Source organism: Sabethes cyaneus, chromosome 1, assembly GCF_943734655.1.
Source record: "Sabethes cyaneus chromosome 1, idSabCyanKW18_F2, whole genome shotgun sequence".
Classification (NCBI taxonomy): domain Eukaryota; kingdom Metazoa; phylum Arthropoda; class Insecta; order Diptera; family Culicidae; genus Sabethes; species Sabethes cyaneus.
In genome coordinates, this window is record NC_071353.1 from 138,967,688 (window position 1) to 138,979,701 (window position 12,014).

Genomic DNA, 12,014 nt, shown 5'->3' on the forward strand with positions numbered 1-12,014 from the left:
AAAATAAACGAAACAAATCGATTGCACAACTCTTTTTAGATATTTAAACAAACTTTTGCTTGCACGCACATCAAAATTACTTCACCCATTTTTGGGTAAAATCATTTTAAAAGTTGCTAATTACTTTTCGATACAGTCCTTAGCGATAGCAATCGTGGACAATCGACCTCGTTGTTTAGAAGCTTGGCAACAAAATTTACCTGTTGAATTTTCCGGTGTCTGGTCAAAGTGTCAAGGTTGCGTACTTTGCAACGAACGTAGTAAGGAGGAAGGTTCAGAGGGTCCCCGCCATGGCAAATCACACAGAGCAACGCGAAAAAACCGTTTTTGTACTCTCTATTCATATGCCCCATGCTATTGGATGAGGTAGCCATATAAGTGCTGCATTGTCCAAAATGGGACGAACCAATGAGCAATACAAAGCTTTAAGGCTGTAAAGGTCGTTGAAATTTTTCGCAATTTTCATTAAAAATATTTAGCAATCCTTGTAAACGATAGCAGTCGTCGATACATTTCACCACAGATCTGGCTTCATTGCCTGGGGGAGAAGATAGTCTCCTTGAATCCCTCTAGCGTGGTTTATCACTATAAATTTAGTTTGCTATAAATTAACTCGTATTTTATCTGCTAACAGCGCCAACGTTTAGACGAACGACGTTCTCGCGCAGCGACTGTTGTTTTAATCTTTGTTAGAGTGGAAATTTGAAATGATCGTTTTTGTTGGCGATGAAACTATGCTCCAGTGTTACGTCTGTTAGTCTGTGGAGAAACGTTATATAAACTTACTAAGCGTAGCTTCTATGACCCTCCCTTAGCTCTACTTTTCCGCTCAACCCCTTCACGCCCGTGAGATATAGTAAACACCTTTGTTTCATTACATTCTTCTACCGTTCCCACTGTCGATTGTAAAAACACTACCCAGGGTGTCGGTTATCCAGCAAAAATAAAATTTCCTGACTTTTCCAGAGTTTTTCAGGTGTATTTCGAAAACAATCCATGTGTAAAATATCTAGTTAATTTCTCTTTTCAGAGTATTTACTTGTCTAACTTGGTTGTTTATTGTGCATTTATTATTTGCTAATGAATCTATTTTTCCTTTTTGATTCAAGTTTAGCTTTTAATGCAAAATTAAAACTTATTCGAAAACAAAAATTTCAACTAAATTTACACCCATCGAGTTCAAGAATTGAGTTAAATGTTTTCAAATATATTTTTTCTTTGTTCACTTTATTTAAATTTCATGATAGCATTACAATTATTCGTTCGCAAGTTGTGACCGCTCATGTGCCGTCGTTAATCATTAGTTTGCCCTTTACGAATGAGCGGCATACATTCATACTTAATATCATCACTAAACATATACACCACAAACGTATCATAGTAATCTTGGAGACCTTGGAGACATCGGAACGATAATTTTTAGATGGAAATACAATGACGAGGAACACTTTCCTCTAAACTTCTAATTTCTAATGATATTACATTTGATTTTAACGGAAAATTAGCAGTCATTAACTTTTCATCGGAATGTACAATTTCGGAAGCAGTTTTTGGGCCCAAAAGTGGGGTTTTGCTTATAAAAATGTATTCATTGCATTCTTCTTGCCAATCTGAACACAGCGAATATATTTTCATGAACAGAATTTTTGTTTTAAACAAAAAAAAAACTTCTTTTGAAATCGACAGCCGACATCGACAGCAGAATCGACGACCAGTAATTTCACCTTAAACGTATCCAATTTACTATTTAAGTTTCAATAAATTAGTTGTTTTGTGGAGTGCTTGGAAGTTTGAATTTGGCTTTGCAAAAGGAGCAGCTCCTCTATGTTTCATGACTACGAGTCAGTAAACCACCAACATTATGCACTTACACTCCGGCACGTACGCCGATGACGTACGCCGGCCCCCTCGGGTACTGAATATAATTGCATCACATTTTCTATACAATACTTTTTTAATTTACAGCAACATTTTGATACGGAACATATGCTTTCTTTATGAATTGCTTCTTTTTATAATCTGATTTCGGTCAAAATGTCATGCTTAGAATGGAAAGTACCTATGTTATTGACTATTCTCATGAATTGCTCTAGAAAACTATTTGATCATTCGTGATGCCCTCAAAATCATCCAATTGCATCTTAGAGGTAGAGAAAGAAATTGCGATGTCTATTAGCTTTGCCATATGATGCAGGCTAGACGAAATAAAGCTCTTTAAAGCTTTTTTCAACGACAGCGCTCCGCGCTGCCAAACCCCACCTAAAACCGCGGCGGTTCACTGGTTAACTATCCGTTTATGGAAATTATTTTGTTGAGTCATTATTAACCACAGATATTTCCTACCCCAGTGGCAATACAAGTGTCTATCGTTTAGTGACAGCACAAAAAACTTTTATGAAACCATAATATGATAATGGAAGATAAGTTTCCATAGACTGAACAGAATTAGGAGAGAAAAATTGACAAAGTTTTAAAGATGACTGAGATAAGAAATCGAATCTAAACCAAAGCAGCAGAGTTGAGGTAAATATTTTCATGCTCTACAGCAGCACATAATAAGAAAAAACTTTATCTGGCAACCACATAATGGCACAATATACTTAACCCTGAAATTATAATGGGTCAAAGACTGAGAACCCCCACCAAGATAGCATGTAGTAAAACATGATTGCCGGTGCTCTTTCCAGTGCTCCCACGAAGTTCCTTTTGTGGTTGGTCGGTACTTGCCTAGTATCCTGGTTTATTCAAAACCTTCAAAGTTAAGACCGATCTTACATCATCTCAATGGATGAAAATGCCATCACATGAAATAAGCCTGCTGTGTCGGAGCACATGGAATTTATGCTCCATAGTTGCAGAATAAATTTCACAATTCAAACGTTTAGTTAAGGCTACGAAAATGCAGTAAGAACACAGAAACTTCACAAAACACTTCCGTAAAATTTCCGTACTTCACATCCACACGCTCGCCAGTTGAGCAAAAAAGCGATATTAGATATGTTCACTGCGCTAAATAGGCCCCCACAAAACGCTCACTCATTCTGAATCATATATCTTCCATCAAATCCAATGTCTGTTCAGTACTCTCAATCCAGCAAGTGCCACTCGAGCCATATTACTGACACTGGATGCCAATATTATGTGTATACTAATGTACTATGTGTTGTCGCATCCGCTCCAACCACTTCCAATCCAATAGCCCGAGCCAGCCAACCATTGGAAAATCCCGAAATGTAAAGGTTCAACTTTGTAAGCATAATCACTAATACCTCCGAGCAACGATACATGCACAGCGAGTGAGAGACCACGGCGGACGGATGCCATGAATTTGCTGATACACATAAGAAATGAAGTTCAATCGTAAAATTTGCTCCATGCGCTTTTTTTTATCGTCGAAGCTCTTCGTCTACCTTCTGCCCGGCTGCCTACCGGGCGGGCGGCGGCGCCACGGATATCCATGAACCAACAAAATTTCCACTTGGACCAAGGCTTATTAGAAACTAAGAGATCACCACCATCCAATAATCACCCAGCGCAATATGCCATCGATTAATTAAACTGCGGTTCGTCGATGAGCGAAGCGAGTCTCTTACATCATCACTTACTTGTGGTCGCTGGCTGTCCGAAGTTTGATCACTGATAGAGACTAAATTTAGCTGCCAAAACGACGACAATTCACCGGGGCTTGTGAAGTGGTTGCAATTATGATGAATAATAAAGTATTTTCGCAGCATGTGAGAGTCCTGGCTTGTTTTGATTCTACTGCACTGCACACTTCTGCACTGGTGGCCTTTTGTTGCTTGATGTTATTATTGTACTATTATTTTTAATTGAAAACCATTGACTACTGCTTAACGAGAAAATGTGGATAAAACAAACGAGAACGATAAATGCTAAAAGAGCACGAGCGCAACATATTAACAATTGTTGAGCTTTTTTTTCCAACACTATACCGATGGCGGTGCACAAGTTAATAGTGAATAAACACGATAAACTGCTAGAGCCATGCGCCCCGTTTCGTGCTCAAAAAATTTTCTGCTTCCTGGTTATTGGTTTGGTGGGCTGTTTAACGTGCAATAGGCAAAGCAACAAAACATAGAAACGACACGATACTAATCCGTGTGACCGAACCGAACCAAAGCAAGTGATGAACTGAACTGAACTGAACAGTAACTGTTTTGTCTGTCTCAGCAAGAGAACAATTCCGATCAAACACGTTACACTACACTCGCAGCCCGCAGAGTCGCAGAACGACTCGTGAACATTTGCGCTATCGCGCACTCACGAAACAGTCATGAACGCTCCACCAGCAGATGAATGAAACAAAATAGACTGAAAGTGGTTTGCGATAATGTACGCACCGAAATTTGACCAAAATAAAGTGAAACACAAGAAGATAGGTACCTACCTTACCTATGGTAGATGAAACGTGAAATGAAAACTTCGAAAGGCAGCCGCCGACACGCCTATGCTTGTGCTTGGTTTGGTCAATTTAAGCTGCTGATCTGTATGTAATTACAAATGTGATGACGTGATAACAGGTGCACACATTTTTATCCTGCACTATAGTGTCACACAATTCGCGTTGCTGTGTCTTGAAGGAAATGAAATAGGAAAATTTGCTCTGTTGCTTTTGGAAGAGCAGTAAATGTATGATGCAAACAATGATGAATTGAATGAACTGGAAAATTTCGATGTAGAGAACATGCATATTGAATTTTATGGCAGGTTGGACTCGAACCCACAACTCTTGATTGCCGGTCAAGTGTGAGACCCTTACATTACCGCCGCACTTAGCAATAAAAAGGTCATTGATTTAGGTTCGAAGTCCACACACGTTCAGGTAGTAAATCAGCAGCGAATTAAAATTTTGCTGCGGGTCAGGACCAGAACTGGAAACGGAGATCATCGGAAATATTGTAGTATATGAGTTGTTGCACTTGCTCGGTCAGAAATTTTGGGACCATCGTTCCGTACGCCCATACACACAGGGCCGGGACAACTGATGTGCACTAGCAGGAAAAGTACGGCTGTGGCAGGGGGAACAGAAGCCTCCATGATGCTAGAAATGTTGTGACCCAGCATCCGAACGACCAACAGTGGATTGGTAGTTGTGCTTGGAGAGTCAGAAATGACTACATGCCCGGAGATCTTGGAGCTACAATTGAATCTGAAGTCGTCGCAGGAGTTAGTGTGATCCTTGGAGTGATAGGCGATGAGAAGGTGCCCAGTAGTTTCTAGAGACAACATCTTCAAACTCTCTAAAGGGAAGACCTTGTGACCAGGCCAGGAAAGGAGGGCTCATTCAAGCTTTGTTGATCCTCCGGCGAAACAGCGGGTTGGTGTAGCAGGTTTTGCAAGCCGTCACCACAAACGGAACGAAGAACAAGGAAATTCTTACTGGAACAATCAGAATAGACCCACGCGACGAAAACGGACTATGGATTGGAAATTCAGGACGTGGAACTGCCGATCTCTTAACTTCCAAGGGAGCACTCGAGTGCTCTCCGACGTATTGAAAAGCCGCAAGTTCGACGTCGTAGCGCTGCAGGTGTACTGGAAGAGCTCAACGGTACGTACGTTCAGAGATGGACATACCATCTACCAGAGCTGCGGCAACACACACGAGCTGGGTACAGCTTTCATAGATGGGCGAGATGCGGAAACGGCTGATTAGGTGGTGGCCAATCAATCTTCGAATGTACAGGTTGAGAATCAAGGGCCGATTCTTCAATATAAGCATCATAAACGTGCACAGCCCTCACCTCAGAAGTACCGATGACGACAAAGATGATTCTACGCGTAGTTGGAGAGTGAATACGACGGTTGTCCAAAACATGATATCAAGATCGTCATCGGAGATTTCAATGCTCAGGTCGGCCAGGAGGAGGAATACAAACCGGTGATTGGAAGGTTCAGTCCGTTCAGTGCCCACCAGCGGACCAAAGAAATGGGCCTAAGACTTATCGACTTTGCCGCCTACAAGAACATGGCCGTACGTAGTACTTTTTTCCAGCACAGAATCCATCACAAGTACACCTGGAGGTCACCAAATCAGACAGAATCACAGATCGACCACGTTTTGATCGACAGTCGGCACTTCTCAGACATTACCGACGTCAGATCCTATCGAAGCGCTAACGTTGACTCGGACCACTACCTAGTGATGGTTAAGATGCGCCCAAGACTCTCCGTTGTGAATAACATTCGGTACCGACGCCAGCCTCGGTTAGATCTCGCGCGGCTGAAGCATCCAGACGTCGCCGCAAATTACGCGCATTCACTCGAAGCTGCGCTGCCGGAAGAGGATGAGCTGGACGAAGCCCCTCTCGAGGACTGTTTGGAGGATTTGCCGCAGTGTAAATATTTGATCCGTTGTATAAGTTCCTATAAATCTGTTCGCAATTGGTGATAATCGGCGGAAAATGATTTGGGACAGCACTTTATAGGCGGCATTGAGAACGGTGATCGCTCGATAGTTTTCACAGTCCACCTTGTCGCCCTTTTTATAGATCGGGCATATTACCCCATCTTTCCACGCCTCCGGTAGCTGTTCCGTATCCCAAATTCTAACAATTAGTCGGTGTATACAAACGGCCAGCTTTTCTGGTCCCATTTTAATAAGCTCCGCTGCGATGCCATCTTTTCCAGCGGACTTGTTGTTCTTTAGCTGCATGATGGCCTCCTTAACTTCGCCTTTCGTTGAGGCTGGCACCTCTTCCCCGTTTGTTGCACCGTCGAAATCGCATTCCCCGCCGCCATGGTTCTCCACTTGGGCGCCATTCAGGTGTTCGTCGAAGTGCTGCTTTCACCTATCGGTCACCTCACGATCGTCCGTCAGAATACTGCCAGTCTTATCCCGACATTTTTCGGCTTGCGGCACAAAGCTTGTGCGGGATCCGTTCAGTTTCTGGTAGAACTTTCGCTTTTCCTGAGAACGATGCAGCCGCTCCAACTCTGCATATTCCTGCTCTTCCAGGTAGTGCTTTTTCTCCCGAAAGATTTGGTTTCGCTGCATTCCTTAAGCAACTACTAGGGACACTAGGGTGAATTCTGGACAGGTGAGGAATTAGTATCCATCGGAGAGAGAACAGTCATTACGACTTTAGAGGTCAATGGCTTCGCACCTCTAAGGAACAGCTTGGCAACAGAAACGGATTCTAGGGGTGATAAAAGTGATAAAAATTTCACGCTAGCGTTTTTGTTTTTCCTGAGTTTTTGCTAAAAAACTAAACATAACTATCACTATTTGACCTACTCTATCACTATCTCTCTTTCTTTATCTTCCTATTTATCTCTTTCAGTTTTTCTCTATCTTTTTCTCTAACTATCCAGATTTCTTACCATATTCTTAAAAACTATTTGTCAACTATTGAAAATTGTCAACTATTACATTAAAGCAATATATTTAGAGAAAGCTCCATTGAGTAAATTTCAATTCGCATCTCAGAGCAATAAATCTACAGTAGATGCATTAAACATGTTAGTTGGCAAGCTTGAGACTTCTATAGATACAAAAGAAATCTCACTGACAGCCTTCCTTGATATAGAGGGAACCTTTGACAACGCTTCTTATAGATCAATGCAAGAAGCTATGAGGAAACAAGGGATTGACATCTACACAACAAAATGGATAAAGGCAATGCTAGTAAATCGTGAAATTATCTCCTCGCTTGGGAATGCAACTCAATCGATGAAAACAACAAAAGGCTGTCAAGGTGGAGTTCTTTCTCCTCTATTGTGGTCACTAGTTGTGGACGATTTACTGAAAACATTAACCGAAAAAGGCTTTGAGGTAGTGGGATTCGCTGATGACATTGCGATTCTCGTGAGAAGTAAATACGACGATGTCATCTCAAATAGAATGCAATCAGCATTAAATCACACACTGGCATGGTGTAAAAAAGAGGGGCTAAACGTAAATCCCTCAAAGACAATTTTAGTTTCGTTCACCCGTAAGAGGAAATATATTATTCAGAAACTCTGGCTGAATGGAATCGAAATACAATTATCCAATGAAGTGCAATACTTAGTTGTCATACTAGATAAAAAGCTAAGCTGGAACGCCCACGTAGAACAAGTTATACATAAAGGAACATGTGCTATTTGGTTGTGCAATAAAGCGGCATCGGCAAAACTTGGGGGCTTAGACCTAATATGGTCCACTGGGTTTACTTAACAATAGTAAAGCCGAGGATTACGTATGCCTCGCTTATTTGGTGGCCTAAAGCGAGAGAGACATCAACCCTAAAAAAAGCTAAACAAATTGCAAAGACTTGCGTGTGGATCAATAACAGGAGCCATGCGAAGCACCCCATTGAAAGCTTTGGAGGCAATGTTACACCTCCTCCCTCTCCATCAAGTGATACAGTTAGAGGCAAAGAAAACAGCATTGCGATTAAACCGCAACAAATCCTTGCTGGAGGGAAACTTAACAGGACATCTTTCGATCTTGAAGGAAATCCGTATAAATGAAATAACTACCGGAATAGAAGACTGGATGAGCACGACGCCAAACTTCGAAATTCCTTATAAAATCATCTTGCCCGATCGCTCAACCTGGGAACACGGTGGCTCTCCTGTGCGTCCAGGCTCAGTAATTTTCTATACCGACGGCTCAAAAATGGACCGGTGTACTGGAGCCGGTATTACTGGACCAGGAATAAATAGATCAATAGCTCTGGGTCACTGGCCGACAGTGTTCCAAGCGGAAATATATGCGATTTTAGAGTGCTCATACATCTGTCTACGTAGGCAATATAGGCATGCAAATATCTGCATTTTCTCAGATAGTCAGGCAGCACTAAACGCTCTAAGTTCACCCACATGTCGTTCCAAATTAGTATGGGAATGTGCCTGTTCTCTTCGACAGCTGGCTGAAACGAACCAAATAAATTTGTACTGGGTTCCAGGACACTGCGGTGTAGAAGGAAACGAGAAAACTGATACATTAGCAATACAAGGTTCATCCACTAACTTTATTGGTCCAGAACTATTTTGCGGGGTCTCACCAAGTGCCCTGAAAATGGAATTCAAAGAGTGGGAAAACATCACTATAAAAGGAAACTGGCTTGCCGCAACTGGACTGCGGCAGTCGGAGATGTTTATTATACCTAGTGGTAAGAAAACCCTGGAGCTGCTTAGCTTAAATAAAAAAGAACTAAGCATAATGACAGGATTGTTTACAGGACACTGCCCGAGTAAATACCATCTCACGAAGATGGGCATCCTCAGTCAAGATTCATACCGCTTTTGCGGATACGACACTGAAACATCAACATACTGTGCCAGTGTGGTGCGTTAATATAACGCAGATTAAGAGTCCTCGGTAAAGGAACATTGGAGTCTTTGAATATTTGGACTGAAAGTCCCAACAAGGTAATCAACTTCATAAGTACTGTGCCTAATTGGGACAACTGTGCGTACTGAGTACTGACAACTGCTCGGATTACTGGTGGTATGTCAGACAGTGCATATAGATTAAGGATGGAGCATACCACAATAGATCTAAATGCTGGTCGCAGTGGTCTAGTCTCCTATAAACAAAAAAAAAACGTTGCCAGGGTCTTTGTTTAATAAAGTGGAGGAGCACCTCTTGTAAATCTCTAAACTTTCCGTTACATCCATCTTCCACGCAGAGCAGTTGTTTACTACTTTTGCGTTGTCAGCGGATGGTTGTCGTTTAAGATATGCTCAGCCAGTTTTGATCTAAATGGTGTGTTAGACCCTTCTCGGCATCTCTTGATGCTTTTGTAACCTCTGTCAAGTGTTCTTTAGTACGTGTTTCCAGATTCCTTCTAGTCTGGCCGATGTAAACCTTTTCGCAATGTGGGCAACTGATTTCATAAATCCCGGATTTCCAGTGTTCTTCTATCGGGTCTTTAGTTAATCCCAACTTATTTTTGGGCTGGTTGTTTCGGCTGGTGTAGACTAGGTCAATTCCAAATTTCCTCATTTTTCTACAGAGAGAGCGTGCTATATTTTCGTCATATTCTACTGCCACTCTCTTAAGTTCTGGTGTTATTGGTGTTAGTGTTGTGAGTAATTTTTTATATGCGTCTCTTCTTTTCTTGGAAATAATGTTCTGGATTGTCGTTTCTTTATATCCGTTCAATTTTGCAATGTCAAGAATGTGTGTTAATTCTTTTTGTTTTCCTAGCTCATTTAACGGTAATGTTAAATGATGTATCATGTGATGGAAAGCTGCCATTTTGTGTTGGTGGGAGTGGTTAGATGAGCTAGGTATAACTCGTTTGGTGTTCGTTGGTTTTCTGTAAATTACAATTTCTGTTCCTACGCATTTGAGTCGTCTTATTACAACGATATCCAAAAAGGAAGTTTTCCGTCTTTTTCTATTTCGTGTGTTGTAAAGTGTGTGTTCTTGTGTGTATCATTCATGGCTGCTAGAATAATTTCCAGTTCTCCCTTTTTGACTATGCTGAAAACATCGTCGACGTATCGTCACCATCTTGAGTGCACCTTGTTTTGTTCCAGCTTACTTTCAATGTTAGCCACGAACAGCTCACACAGGAACGGTGCACCTTTTAACTGTTTGTAATAGTCGTTTCTGAATATCAAGTAATTCTCCTTCATACACAACCGTATCAGCTTTAAATAACCTCCTAACTTTTTCCTCCATGCGTTGTCCTCATGTTGTTGCAATAACCAGTCTTCCAAGAGGCTTACCGATTCTTTCACGGGGTCGCTTCGGAATAAAGCCATAACATCGAAAGAGACCATTATGTCTTCTGCTAGTTCTCCCTATGTTTTAGGTGCTTGACGAATTCTCGTGTGCTGCTGACAGAACGGCTCGGGAATTTTATTGGCATTCTTTGGAACTCGGTTACCAACCATCACGGCAATATTATTTAAATTATAATATTTTTGTTAGACTAATTTATTTTCAGAGAGCGAAATAAAGGTGCTATAACCTTGGCCAATTGCAGCCTGGGTTCTGGTCTTAATGCCATAAGTTCATCCCCGAGGGTCCGTAGGATCACTTAACCTATATTAGTAAAGATACTTCCCAGATAACACAAAGTCGTAATAGAAAGATCACATTAAATCATTTTCATGTCAATTTCACATTGGAAATGTATAATGGTTAGAGTATGTCAAATCGAAGTGAACAATAAGTTGTTTTGCAGTCGTGCGTGTCTTCATATACAATTCATGACTGTGAATTATAAAGCAGTATAGACAATGGCAATATTTGATTACATCTTAATCATATATTCAGGAGTATTTAGTTGCGTGTTATAAAACTACGCAAAATGGAATTACAAATTGCCAAAATTTTCGCACGTATATCGCCTCCACTTTGGTACATATAACTTTGGCGTGAAATATAACTTTTTCGTTCAGATATGATTTCGTATATCTCAGTTGCAATAGATATATATATATATATAAACCAAATGGTTTACTGGGTTCCAACGAACGTAAATAAATCATTATCTTAATGGGAAGCGTTAGGTACGGGAGGTCCACGCTTTCTTCCTTTTATATTTTTTTTCAGAAATTTGATATTTTTTAACGTACCATAAACAAAAATTCGGAAGTATATAATTTTTCTTTTACATGTTTTGAGATGCAATTTTTAAAGAAATAAAATTGAGAATAGAATGGAGGCAAATGGTGATTTATTTCAGCCTGTAAGGAAACGGATGTTTCTGGTTTTTCTTTGGCGAAAATATTCGTTTCCTCGCACGTAAAAACAAAGCAAATATTGTAAACACTACTGAAACGCATTAAACCTAGGATGGTAAATCATTGCAAGCACAAACAGTTGAGGATTTGAGACTGTTCCTGTTCTGTTGTATCCTGTTGTGGCATGAACTTTGCTTCGTCGTGTAAAAACCAATCATCGCTCGATCTGTTGTGTATGAATCATTGGTGTTTCAAGGTAGGTAAAAACATAAAAAAAATTCCCATATCTATACAAATTAAAGCATTTTACAGACGAGCCTTCAAGACACACGTTACATGTTCTGATCTAATATGTACAATATGAG

At 40.8% G+C, this 12,014-nt stretch overlaps 1 protein-coding gene across 5 annotated transcripts in view; it reads right to left on the minus strand.

Annotated features, from left to right (window-relative positions):
- LOC128741811 (uncharacterized) overlaps positions 1-12,014 on the minus strand; it is a 49,924-nt gene that overhangs the window by 35,238 nt on the left and 2,672 nt on the right. For 2 of the 5 annotated variants that reach the window (XM_053837913.1, XM_053837875.1), the window contains exon 1: positions 3,606-4,122. The exons of 2 other annotated variants lie outside the window; for them this stretch is intronic. The gene's annotated coding sequence lies outside the window, so the exon portion shown is untranslated. Of the gene's footprint in view, positions 1-3,605; positions 4,123-12,014 lie in introns of those variants that run through there. One more of the 5 variants, XM_053837904.1, reaches the window with a different exon arrangement.